The sequence below is a fragment of the Rutilus rutilus genome (genome assembly GCF_951802725.1).
Source record: "Rutilus rutilus genome assembly, chromosome: 24".
In the NCBI taxonomy this organism is placed as follows: domain Eukaryota; kingdom Metazoa; phylum Chordata; class Actinopteri; order Cypriniformes; family Leuciscidae; genus Rutilus; species Rutilus rutilus.
Window position 1 is genome coordinate 26,110,164 of NC_140228.1, and position 13,043 is coordinate 26,123,206.

Consider the following 13,043-nt stretch of genomic DNA (forward strand, 5'->3'; position numbering starts at 1 on the left):
AAACTATTATATCTGAGCAACAATGAGTGAAAGACTCATCCTTTCACTGAAACTGCAGGAGGAAACTTTGCAGTGGCTCTTGAAAAGAAAGACACGCTAATTACATGTCAATAATTCAATGCTTAATTTTAATGGCCGGGTGAGGTTCGTTCACTGGTGAGTGAGTGATTATCTGCGGTGGGAGATAAAGGGAATAGAGTGCAGGGAGAGAGAGGAAAGGGAAGATAAGGTAGAGTATTCTGGTGATGTCTCATCCTTCTCCCTCGCTCGGCTCTTCCGAGGTGGTAAAAGGTCTCATAAACTCCTGACTCGACAGATATGACTGCAATAGACCTGGATCTGTGAACAGACGTTTGTATATGAGCCTGGTTTCCCCCATGTTTTTTTTTTTTTTTTTTTTTTCCAGTTCTGTCACCGATGGCGTTTGGGTTTCTTGCCACTGTCGCCTCTGACTTGCTTAGTTGGGAACACTTAATATTCTGCAGTATAATGCATTGACGCTATTGGATGAGAAATGAACTGAAATTAGTGTTAAAAATAAAAATAAACCAATTTTAAAAGAAACTGATATAAAAAAAAAGATATAAAAAAGTATCATATATATATATATAAAATGACATTCAGATATATAAAATATAAAAAAATTAAAAATAAAATAACATACAATTTATATATATATACAGACCCTTTCCAAAAAATTCGAATATCATGGAAAAGTTTATTTATTTCCATAATTCCATTCAAAACGTTAAACTTCCATAGATTATAGATTCAGGGCCTACAACTTAAACGATTTCAAGTATTTAGTTGTTTATTTGTACATAATTTGGGCTTCCAGCTCATAAAACCCACGAAAACAGGATTTCAAAAAATTTGAATATTACATGAAATCACACAGTAATTACACAGTAATACCATGGTCATTGAACCAGGTTTTGGTTATTTTGGCAGTGTGGGCAGGTGCAAATCCTGCTGGAAAATGAAGGAAGCATGAAGTGCTCTGAACATGTCCTGGTAGACGGCTGCGTTGAGTGGACAGCACAGTGGACCAAAGTCCTCTTTTCTGACGAGAGCAAATTTTGCATCTCATTTGGAAACCAAGGTCCCAGAGTCTGGAGGAAGAATGGAGAGGCACACAATCCAAGATGCTTGAAGTCCAGTGTGAAGTTTCCACAGTCTGTGTTGGTTTGGGGAGCCATGTCATCGGCTGGTGTTGGTCCACTGTGCTGTCCACTCAATGCAGCCGTCTACCAGGACATGTTCAGGATTTGCACCTGCACACACTGCCAAAATAACCAAAACCTGGTTCAATGACCATGGTATCACTGTGAAATTACAATGTGATTTCATGTAATATTCAAATTTTTTGAAATCCTGTTTTCGTGGGTTTTATGAGCTGGAAGCCCAAATTATGTACAAATAAACAACTAAATACTTGAAATCGTTTAAGTTGTGGGCCCTGAATCTATAATCTATGGAAGTTTAACGTTTTGAATGGAATTATGGAAATAAATAAACTTTTCCATGATATTCAAATTTTTTGGAAAGGGTCTGTATATATATATATGTATGTATAAATTGTATGTTTTTTTTTTTATAATTAATATTTGAATGTTATTTTAAAATAACTCTAAGAAATAGATATTATTAAAAATAAAACAAAACAAAGAAAAATAAATAAAATTTATAAAATGTGTGTGTGTGTGTGTGTGTGTGTGACAGAGAGAGAGAAAGTGTGTGTGTGTGTGTGTGTGTGTGTGTGTGTGTGTGTGTGTGTGTGTGTGTGCGCGTGTTTGTGTGTGTGTGTGTGTGTGTGTGTCAGAAAGAGAGAGCAAAAAAGAAAATAAAACAAAATAAAATAAAATAAAATAAAATAAAATAAAATAAAATAAAATAAAATAAAATAAAATAAAATAAAATAAAATAAAATAAAATAAAATAAATATGACCTAAATAAAAAATCAAGAGATTTTATTTATTTTTATCTTTTTTAGTTTAGCTGCAGATACGTGGATATTTGAGGCACACCGATTATTATTACAATAAAGTTTCCTTTTTAATTTCTCTCCTGACATGTCAGTTTAGGAAAGGGTTTCTATAGTTTTTGTCGAAGCATTATTTGTGAAATGCGTGAAAAAGCAGGAAGTTTGCTTAAGTAGGGAGCTGAAAAGCTCTGGAGAGGGTTTGGATTCTCCCCTGCCTGAGTTGTCCTAAATGAAGGCACGTCTGCATGCATTCCTTATGTCCCTGACAATGGGCCGACATCCTCTGTGCCTAATGGCTGCTGAGCTCTTGCCTTTGTCCCTTGATTAACTGCTCTATTCAGGGCTCAGCCTGCTAATTGCATAGCCTGTATAGCTCCCCTGCATTACTGTAAGAATTAATGAGACACAATTACTGCACCCATAAATCTCAGGCCAGTCAATCCCAAAGAGCCCCTCTAAACCCAGCCTGAGCGCAGTAGAGACTGTAGAGATGCATGAAAAAAAAAAGAGGTTGTTTCGTAAAATACATGTATTTATTTCAAGCTAGCTCATAATTAGGCCCTAGAGTGAGTGATGGACTGAGAGAGATTGAATTCTATAGTAAAAGAAACAGAGAAAAGAAGAAATTACATTTATGATGAAACAGGAAACGAGAACTAGGGCAAATAGCACCATGATACTATAGGGCTTTCTGGAAACAACATACCATGCACTTAACAGTCAAAATTTGGACTCACTGACTTGTTTTGAACCTTTGATTTAAAGGCTGCTTAATTGTCTGAAATTAGTTTTGAAGCCAAAATAGTGAAGGAGAAACAGCCAACAAGTGATCAGCATACATGAGAACCCCTTTAATTCGGTTTGAAAAGCATCCCAGGATGCACCTCACATTTATAAAACCTTTCATTTGTTGAGATATTTGATACATTCAGTTGATCAAAAATCACAGTAAAGATGATTTCCTCAAAAATATTAAGCAGCACAACTGTTTTCAACAGTACGAACATTTCTTGAGCAGCAAATCATCATATTTTCATGATTTCTGAAGGATCATGTGACACTGAAGACTGGAGTAATGATGCTGAAAATTCAGCTTTGATCTGATTTTTCCCTCTGATTTTAGGGATAACTTTTTTAAAATTGCGTCTAAAGTTGTGCAAATGTAAAAGCGGTTATCATTATACTGACTGAGCGTTATGACCAATAGCACACATTCCACACAAAAGTTACAAGATCGCCTACTTATACTATGCCCTAAAAGTACTGTTTTTGTGAAGAAAAAGTACATACTTTTGAGTGTGTATCAGAAGAGTATAGCTTTGGGACATACTACTTTGTCATAATTGCGTCTTTAACGGACCGCTCTGTCACCGTTTCAACTACCCTGTCAATCATCTAGTCACAGTTCAAATCCTCCACATTCAATTGAATTGAATTTCCTGCCGTATCGAAATAACATTATGTGAATAACATTGAATAAATATTATTTCTTCAGGTTAGATACTGATTAATAATCACAGTCAAACCCCTCTCTAACCAATGGTCTCGCACATCCGCCATGTTTGTAGTTTTTTAACACTTTTTATTTGTGTTTGTAGTTCTAATCGAATCCTCATCCACCACGCAATGGGTTGTGGGCAATATCATCTGTTAGTGTGTGCTACTACGATTTGGGACACACTAATTCTAATTTTGAATACTATTTAGGACAGATAGTATGTGGATTGGGACGCAAGAATGCATTTTAAATAGGCCATGCCTATATGGAAGTATAAACTCATTGCGAAGAACTAAAAGAACTAGTTATACGCCTCATCCTCAATATCCCAGATCTGATTCACTGTGCACACGGAGATAGGTTCACTCTCAGCTCACTTACTCATTATAAACACCTTGTTTGTACATAAAAACACTTCCTTAACTACAGTCGACTTGATAACGTCACTCATAAGAACTAAAAAACATTATCACTCCAAAACAGCAGCGTGAACTTTATCAGCCTGACCCTCATTAACTCTCCAAACGTGGCTAGCAGCACGCGACCGTTCCCGCTTCAGTGAGGTTTGATGAGGGATATATTCCTGCAGGGTGTTACTGGTGTTACTGGTGTTACTGGAGCCACAGTATTCCACCTGTTCGCCTGTATAGCAGTCGAAAACTCATTCCTCAACGTAAGTTTGAGAAAGGTTCCTCGGGAACCATATGACTCACAGGCACAAACTCAATAGCTAATCTGTTTCTTTTGTGTAACTGGATATGTAGAAAGTAATCCGGGGTTTCTTTGACGACACTCTGAGCACAAAACAAACTACTACACGCAAACACCAGATCATCTGTGCTTTTGAAAAACGCTCACCGCAGTTTGTGTCGCTCTGTGCTAACTCTGTAAACATCAAGTTAGGGCGCAGAATGATGCTTTTGAGGCAAAGGTGTGTGTGTAACAGAGAGAGAGAGCAAAAGTGTGTGTGTGCGTGTGTTCGTTCTGCACTCCTACTTGGTGAAAGGGTGAATTGTGTTGTGAACGAGAAGTGAATTAAACGTTAGCTTCTTGACACAAAAGAGGATTATTGCTGCTGCTTGTGGCATATTTTCCATACTGTTTGCAATTTCTGGAATGTCTACTCGGATTTGGAGTGTTTACGCACCTGTCAATCACCTCCGTCACCCTTTTTCCGCAGCCGAAAAAAGAAAGAAACCCTCTGCTCCATTCATCTTTGTCTTCAGTGCTAACAATGCAAACTCTTGTACATTAGCCTCTTCGCCCTTCTTATCAGAGCGGGAGAGTGTCTCGCTCTGTACCTGAATGCTCTTTGTTTCTCCGTGACCCCTCTAGTGCAGGTCACCGCCTGCAGCCATTCCACACTGGATTTGGCCGTCATCAGGTTTCAGGCTCTCACACATAGAGCGGGTCAGGGGCCCCGAGTGGATCCGCCGTGTTCCACGTCAATCAACTTTCTATCGCTGCGCTGATGGCTCGCGAGCCTGCGGTTTTGAACCTCACTTATAGCAAGTGTACATCGCTTTGTGATCGGAACACTTTTCATTTTGGGATCACGCTTTTTGCGGAAGTGTGGAGCAAATCTCATTAAACCCAAAGTGAAATGGACACTGAACGCTTTGCTGGATATACTGTGCATACTAGTTAATGATTGTAATTTTAACAGTAAAAGACAATGCAATTAAAAATGTTGTTTAATTAATCCCAGGTTTGTTTTGTACGATTGTTCGCAGATATAAAGTATGTAAGACGTGACAGTTGCAATATAAATATCGTTATTACGGCTAAATAAGGTAAAAGACACACCTAATGTAACTAAATTTGTTTATTAAATGAATAAGTACCTTTATTTTCATATTAAACATCACAACAGGCATTTATTACTTAATTTAGTGCTTTCAAACATGACAATGATTATTATTTAAATTAACAATGATTTATATTTATATAAAATACGCATTGATGTATATACACGTCTGTAATACATGAAAGTATGGTCATTTATATTATATTTATTTACATAATTACAGTAGTGGCCAAAAGTGATATTTCTATTTAATAGCCCTACAAGTTTGATTAAACAATCAAAATATGAGAAATATATATATATATATAAAGTATTTTAAATATGAAACTTGGTTTCCAAACTTGGTTAAGGTATTTATCTGACAAAATTATTTGGCAAAAAAAGGCAAATTTACCATGCAAAAAATAAATCCATAGAAAAACAAAAAGCTAACAGGAAAAACATTGACTGCAGCATAATAAGTTATTAATATTTTGACCCTGTCAATTTGAACACAACATCTGAAATGAACTAACAGATAGTGGCAGAAGTCAAACTGGGAAGGGTAAGTTGATTCTTAATGAGTTATGATTTTCCGATTCCAAATCCGCAAACTTTTGGTTTAGTAAATAAGCAAAAAATCACTGATTGAAAATCACAATGAGTGAGCCAAAACAGATTTAAAGTCTGTTAGCTTTTTTGAATATTACCATTCACACAGTGTGTAATAACGTTGTTTGTGAAGGTAAAAGGTCTGCAAAGTTTTAAAGTGCACAACAAATAAAGTTATGGACATGTCGAGAAGATGCTGCGAATCCACTTGGCATGCACTTTAAAAGTATGAGGACTCGCAATGGAATTGATACGGAAAAAACGACGCCATCATTTGTATCACTGTGTATCAAGTAGGGTGACCAGACGTCCTGAAAAATTCGGGACAGTCCCGAAATCCAAGCTGTTGTCCCGAATCCGGCCTTAATTGTCCCGAAAATTATACTAAAGCAAAATCTTGAGTAGTTATTGTCTGATAAAACATTAAAACCTGTCCGTGGAGGTTGAGTCGTCCTGCAGCCAGCCCCCGCCGGCTGCTCATTGGCTGCAGCATCTTTTTTGTTTCTTTTTTTGAAGTTCTACAAAGATACCCTAGGAACGAATTTAGATATGCATTGATAAGCTCATTTTCATTCATTCGTTTCGTTGACATGGTTGGTGTATCGGAACCCCAACATGCCGCTAAAAATACTTCGGCCTAATGTCTGATGTCGGGTTACACAAAGCAAATCATCTACACAATTATTTAGTTTTCTTATTTAATGACCGACAATTTAGTTGTAATAACTTTGGCATAAAGCTTATTAGCGTTAGCCTGAAAGATCTGATTTACGCACGGTTACAACAGTCATTGTTTTAGTTTTTTTCACAATGACATTTGAGTTCATGATTTTAATGTTGTTGTTTTTTTTTGTGGCAGACTAAAGATTAATGACAGACTGTTGATCTTTGAATAAAAATATGTTTGGTTCAGGTTTGAAATTCATTTTCTTTTATTATAGGCTATGTAGTCTAATATCATAGTAGGCCTATATATACAGTACAGAAGAGTTATGAAATATATAAAAAATGTCAGAAAAAAGTACATTTAGATGTTACCACATCAAGTTATTGTTTAGGTTACCTGACACGAATCATATTTAGAAAGAAAAAGACCCTCATCCATTTAGATTGGTCACTTTTTTGTGGTATTCAAATTTAGTATGGGCTTCGCACCAAACCGACTGCATACTGCCGCTTTTCCAGTGGTTAACTGAAGTGGTTGTAAAATTGAATTCATTATTACCAATTAGCATTATTGATTTGAGGTTGAGACATTTTACCCTTCTCTTTCATTACTTATTGTAAAAATACTTTCCTGTTCCATGGTCAGGATTGAGGTTTATGTCTGCCATACACTGCCCTGTGTTGATCATGGCAAAGCTAAATGCTCTTTATATGTATGTATATATGATTTAATCATAGGTGCAGAACTAAATGAAAAGAGAGGGTTGTGTAATTAGTGTAATTTTTATTTGTTCTGGACCTATATATGTAGATCTGATTAGATTGAGAAGACAAATGTGTGTTTTATGGCTGTTTTAGTGATAGTCTAAAACCGGGTTTGGACAGAAGAAAAAAACACTGAAACTTGGCTGAAAAGTCTATATATTGTGGTATATGTAAAGCTCTGTTATTATATAGGCTTAGAATTCTGTATTAAGTATCTTTCATGAGACAAAGTAACCAGTTTGAGGGGTTAATTTGAATTTTTTTCCTCACCGCAACCACAGCCACTGTTAATGCTAACAGGACGCTTCAATCAGACAATCTTGCCCTTAGTTCAAGTCAATAAATACACAAAGATATGACGTGTGACTGTTGAAGCCACATTGTATCTTTAAAAGATAAGATCTATTGTCTTAAACAAGTCATTTAGTACTCTCTCTGCTCTCATTTGATGAAATCACACCATATTAAAACACTCAAAGGAAGCCACTGTCATTTGCTAACCTAATTTAGCCAACGCCACACAAAACATAAACACCTCCTGTCGTTATGCAAATTGAAATGGCTTAATTATCATCTGCCAAATCACAATAGGGTGAAATTGAAGCAGCCTGCTTTAATCTAGTATGTTCTTATCTGTGTGTGTGTGTGTGTGTGTGTGTGTGTGTGTGTGTGTGTGTGTGTGTGTGTGTGTGTGTGTGTGTGTGTGTGTGTGTGTGTGTGTGTGTGTGTGTGTGTGTGTGTGTGTTGTACTTTCTCATGAAGGCAGTGCAGAGTTGTGGTGTGCTTCATTAATCTTGCATTATCACGCTGATACTGAAATGTAGCATTTATTAAAGAGTATAAAAAGAGGGCTGTATTAGTTTCCCTGTGGTGGTTCATCAGGTCACATTCAGGGACATAACCACCATGGATTTTGAGGGGGGAAGCAACCCCCAATATTTACATTATATTTACAATATTTATATTTATATCATATGACCACATCTCCACCATTAAAAGTAGTCCAAATGACAAGCATTTATGGTAAACTAAATATAATTTCTATTGAAACTTGTATGTAATATGTGACCCTGGACCACAAAACCAGTCACATGGGTCAATGTTTTTGAAATTGAGATTTATACATCATATGAAAGCTGAATAAATAAGCTGTCCATTGATGTATGGTTTATGGTATGGTATGGTTAGGATAGGACAACTATTTGAAAATCTGGAATCTGAGGGTGCAAAAAAAATCGAAACATTGATAAAATCACCTTTAAAGTTCTACATTTATGTTTGTGATTTTGCTGCATTCACTCACAAAAATAAATGTTTTATATATTTATGGTATTAAATTTACTAAATATATTCATGGAACATGATCTTTACTTAATGTCCTAATGATTTTCGGCATAAAAGAAAAATCGATAATTTTGACCCATACAATGTATTGTTGGCTATTTGCGACTTGTGACTGGTTTTGTGATCCAGGGTCACATGTTTAAAATATACAGAGTGTATATTATTACACAGTAATGATGAAGTTACAATTTATTACATTTAAAATATATCAAATGTAATATCGAAAAACACATAATAGTTAAAATTCTAAGCAAGTACTTGTACAGTACATGTACTGTTGTAAAATAGTCAACACAATAGAATAATAATTAATTATTAATACATAATGTTTTAAATTATAGTTTAAAGAAAACTTATTATTACTTTTCAAAAGTATACCTAACTGTGTTAAGCTGATCAAATTTTTTTTTTAAATGTACTTTGGTCCCCAATCCTAAATATTTGGATGCATCCATTGTCAAATTGCATCACACTCGTGCAGAAAAAGACAGCAAAACTCCAACTCTGCAAATGTCCTGCTTAATCAGTATTGCAGAGTTCAATTTAGTTATTGTAGGTGCACTGTGTCTTGAGAAATGGCTCTGCTTTACCTTCTACCATTACATCTTAGCCAACACTCTAAAATCTTTCTTTATTGGCATCTATTGTTCCACGAAGAACCTTTAACATCCAATGGAAACTCTCCATTGCACTGAAGCTTCTTTAGTGGAAAATGGTTCTTTAGATTATTAAAGACTAAGCAAAGTGGTTCTTTTATCTAAAATGTTCTTTGTAGAACTCAAAGTGGTTCAATGGCATCACTGCGAAAATCCCCTTTGAGAACCTTTACTTGATGAACAGATCATCGAGTTCAAGACTCGATCTACAGTACTGTGCAAAAGTCTTAGGCATGCCCCAAAAAAATGGTTTTAAGTCAGTTATTTATATCTTTTGCTGTAGTGTGTCAGTAGGAAATATCAGTTTACATTTCCAAACATTCTTTTTGCCATTAATTGTAATAATCCAGTGAGATTTGTGTATGCACAAGGAGTCTGACAACAGCCGGTATGATCTGATCTCACCATCATCGAGTCCGTCTGTGATTACATGAAGAAACAGAAGAAACTGAGACAGGCTAAATCCAGAAGAACTGCGGGAACGTCTCCGAGACACTTGAAGAAACCTTCCTGCAAAGCTTCCTGAAAAACTATGCGCAAGTGTACCTGGACAAAAGCCGTTTTAAACGCAAAGGGTCGTTACACCATATATTGATTTGAATTCGTTAATAGAAGTTAAATCATAAATAAATTCATTTTATGATTTTATTTTTGAAAGCATTCTCACTTTACAGCATTTTAACACAAGTGCCAGTACTTTTCACAGTACTGTAGCTTTGCTGATAGGTTTCTTCAAGCATCTTGGAGACGTTCCCACAGTTCTTCTGGATTTAGTCTGTCTCAGTTTCTTCTGTTTCTTCATGTAATCACAGACGGACTCGATGATGGTGAGATCAGATCATACCGGCTGTTGTCAGACTCCTTGTGCATACACAAATCTCACTGGATTATTACAATTAATGGCAAAAAGAATGTTTGGAAATGTAAACTGATATTTCCTACTGACACACTACAGCAAAAGATACAAATAACTGACTTAAAACCATTTTTTTGGGGGGACGGGGGGTGGGAGATATTAACATGCCTAAGACTTTTGCACAGTACTGTTTGTGGGTTGAATTAGGACACATTTCTCTCTACAGGGAATGAATTTGTAAATGTAAAGCAATCTGTTTTGTTGGAAACTGGTTTTGAACCAATCATCCAAAGCTTGGCAGTGCATGACTGTCACGCTTACTGAACCTGAAGGTCAATGATCTTTATTGGTCTTACTGTTCAAAGGTCGAGAAATACACCTGAAGTTGTAAACTTTCTCTGCTCTGGCAACTTTTATTCCTCCACTTCTTCCTCCTTTCACACCTTTACTCAGTAACCCTCGCTCACCCAGCGATAACGTAGAGTAAATCTATAACGTTTCTCTTCTTATCTCATAAGTACCCGTACTGTAAGACGCAACTACTGGCAATTAGCAAAAGATGAGAGCGAGACAGTCATATCAACAATAGTTGAACAGGTCTTTGTGCTAGTCATTATCCAGGCCATGTATTATTCAAAAGATGCCAGATCCATCAACAAGCTTCCACTTGAGACGATGTGGGCGTTGAAAACGAAACAGGAATCCAGAGGTGGCTTCATCTCTCTCCCGAGTGAAACGGTACACGATCGTGGGCGATTCCGGGTCTCCTAGGGATGGGCCTATCTTGACCCCCCTGCCTCTGCGTCACGGGAACGTTACTTTGCTTCCATCACCCCGCAGTCGCGCGGCACCTCAACCCTCGGCAGATATCCCCATGCACACTTCAAACACAGCCTGCATATTTCGCATCAATTCCCTCTTATCCAGCCTGTCAAGTGCACTCAACGTTAAGGGTAAATTAATAAATAAGCCCTCCTGTTTACCCACTCACTCTTTTAGCGTGTAAATAAACATGTCTTAATCTTCTTGCTAATGAGCATTAGAAGGGGCCCGGGGTGGATTTGCTGGAGGTTCTTGCCCACGGAGCAGGAAAGGTTTGACAGAATGAAGCAAGAAAACAAATACGCCCGCATAAGCTAGACTCCGCGAGGTCGTCTTATTATACGTCTGCTTCCAGCCTTCCTTCTTTTTTTTTTCTTACCTTCTCACTCTTCTCCCTTCCTTTCCTTCGTTTTGTCTCTCCATGTGCGTCTTTCCTCAGATCAGCCTGGCCTTTCGTCATCTGTTCAACTGTCCTGAAATGAAGACAGACAAAAAGAGTAAGTTGAGAGAAGGATTGGGTCAGGATGTTTGATTAGTTAACCACCAATCGCAGGTTACCAGATAATGTTCACTAATAATAACACATTTACATTCAGATCCATTTCGATTTCCACCCCGCAGTTAAACACATAGGCTGCATCTAAAATCACATGCTTCCCTATAAAGTAGGTGAAAAAAAAAAGTATGTAAAAAGAGCATATGTCCGAATTCAAAGTATTCATTAAACAGTAGGGGAAAAGATTCTGAAGGACACTTTACTATCCCATGAGGCCATGAGAGAGGAGTTGGCAGTGAATCGACACAACTGATGCTGGTAGGTTACGTGACAATGACAACATTATGGATATAGTACAGGATTTCATTCGGAATTTACATTTGTTAGCAGGTGTAAAGTAGTGAGTTATTCAAAAGAAGTACATTCTCAGAGAGTATGTGATTTCAGATGCAGCCATACACTGCAAGTGTTCCCAGTGTCCCGCCATCCAAACTCATTAAATATCCTGTTTAACTCAGAAATGCATTACATTGTGAATTCCAGATACATATTGAGTCCTTAACGTGAGTACTTGTATGGAGAGTAGAAGAAAAACTTTGGTTAACGGAAAGTCACTTGGAAAGTTAAGGACTAAATAAATGTAGTGCTCTATATGACACCTAAATGTTCTGTGAATAGAAAATATATTTAATTAAAAAAGGCATTTTTCCCTTCTTTAAATGCACAATAATCAAACACATTTCAAAGGTAATGATAAGGGTCATATAATATTTATGATTTGGATTTCACATTATTGAATACATTTTTCTCTAATGGCTGGTGACTGGAGTCAACCTTTGAACCCAAAGTGCCGTAACCTCATATAGCATAGTCCAGATAAACAGATACTGAGTGAACCGAGAGTCGGGCTTGTAAAGCAGCTGCAAAAAAATATAAATATGTTTTATGTTATGCTGTGTTGTACAATAATCAGGCAATATCAAAGTCTTCATCCTTCATCCTCCAATAAGTCCCCTTCATTTTACCTGCAGGGTTAATCAAGGCTGCGTAAGATATTTTATACTTATATTTAATATTTATATACTTATAGTTATGAATATATATATAATCAATTTTGTTTATACTCTCTGAATCGCAGCCATGATATGGCAACCCTGTCACACAAATTGTAATAATGAATAAAAAATAAAAAAGGTAATTGCGCTTTTTTTGTCACAATTGCAGGTTTATATCTCGCAATCATGACTTTAGAACACGCAATTGTGACTTTATTTCACACAATTAAATAAAGTCGGAATTGCGAGATAAAAAGTCACAATTATCTTTTAAAATGCTTCATTCTGTGGTGGAAACAAGCTTCCATGAGTAACACCTGAAAAATCACTGCATAACTCAAATTAACATGATCCTATCAATTGCAACAAGAGGTTACATACATTCTTAACTTTACGTCAAAACACTGTCAATCGGCCCTCCGTGCTCCATGTTTCTCACTGATGCACGCTGTATGGTGTGTAATAACCTGCTGATTTGAGGTACACAGACACAACGAGCGGA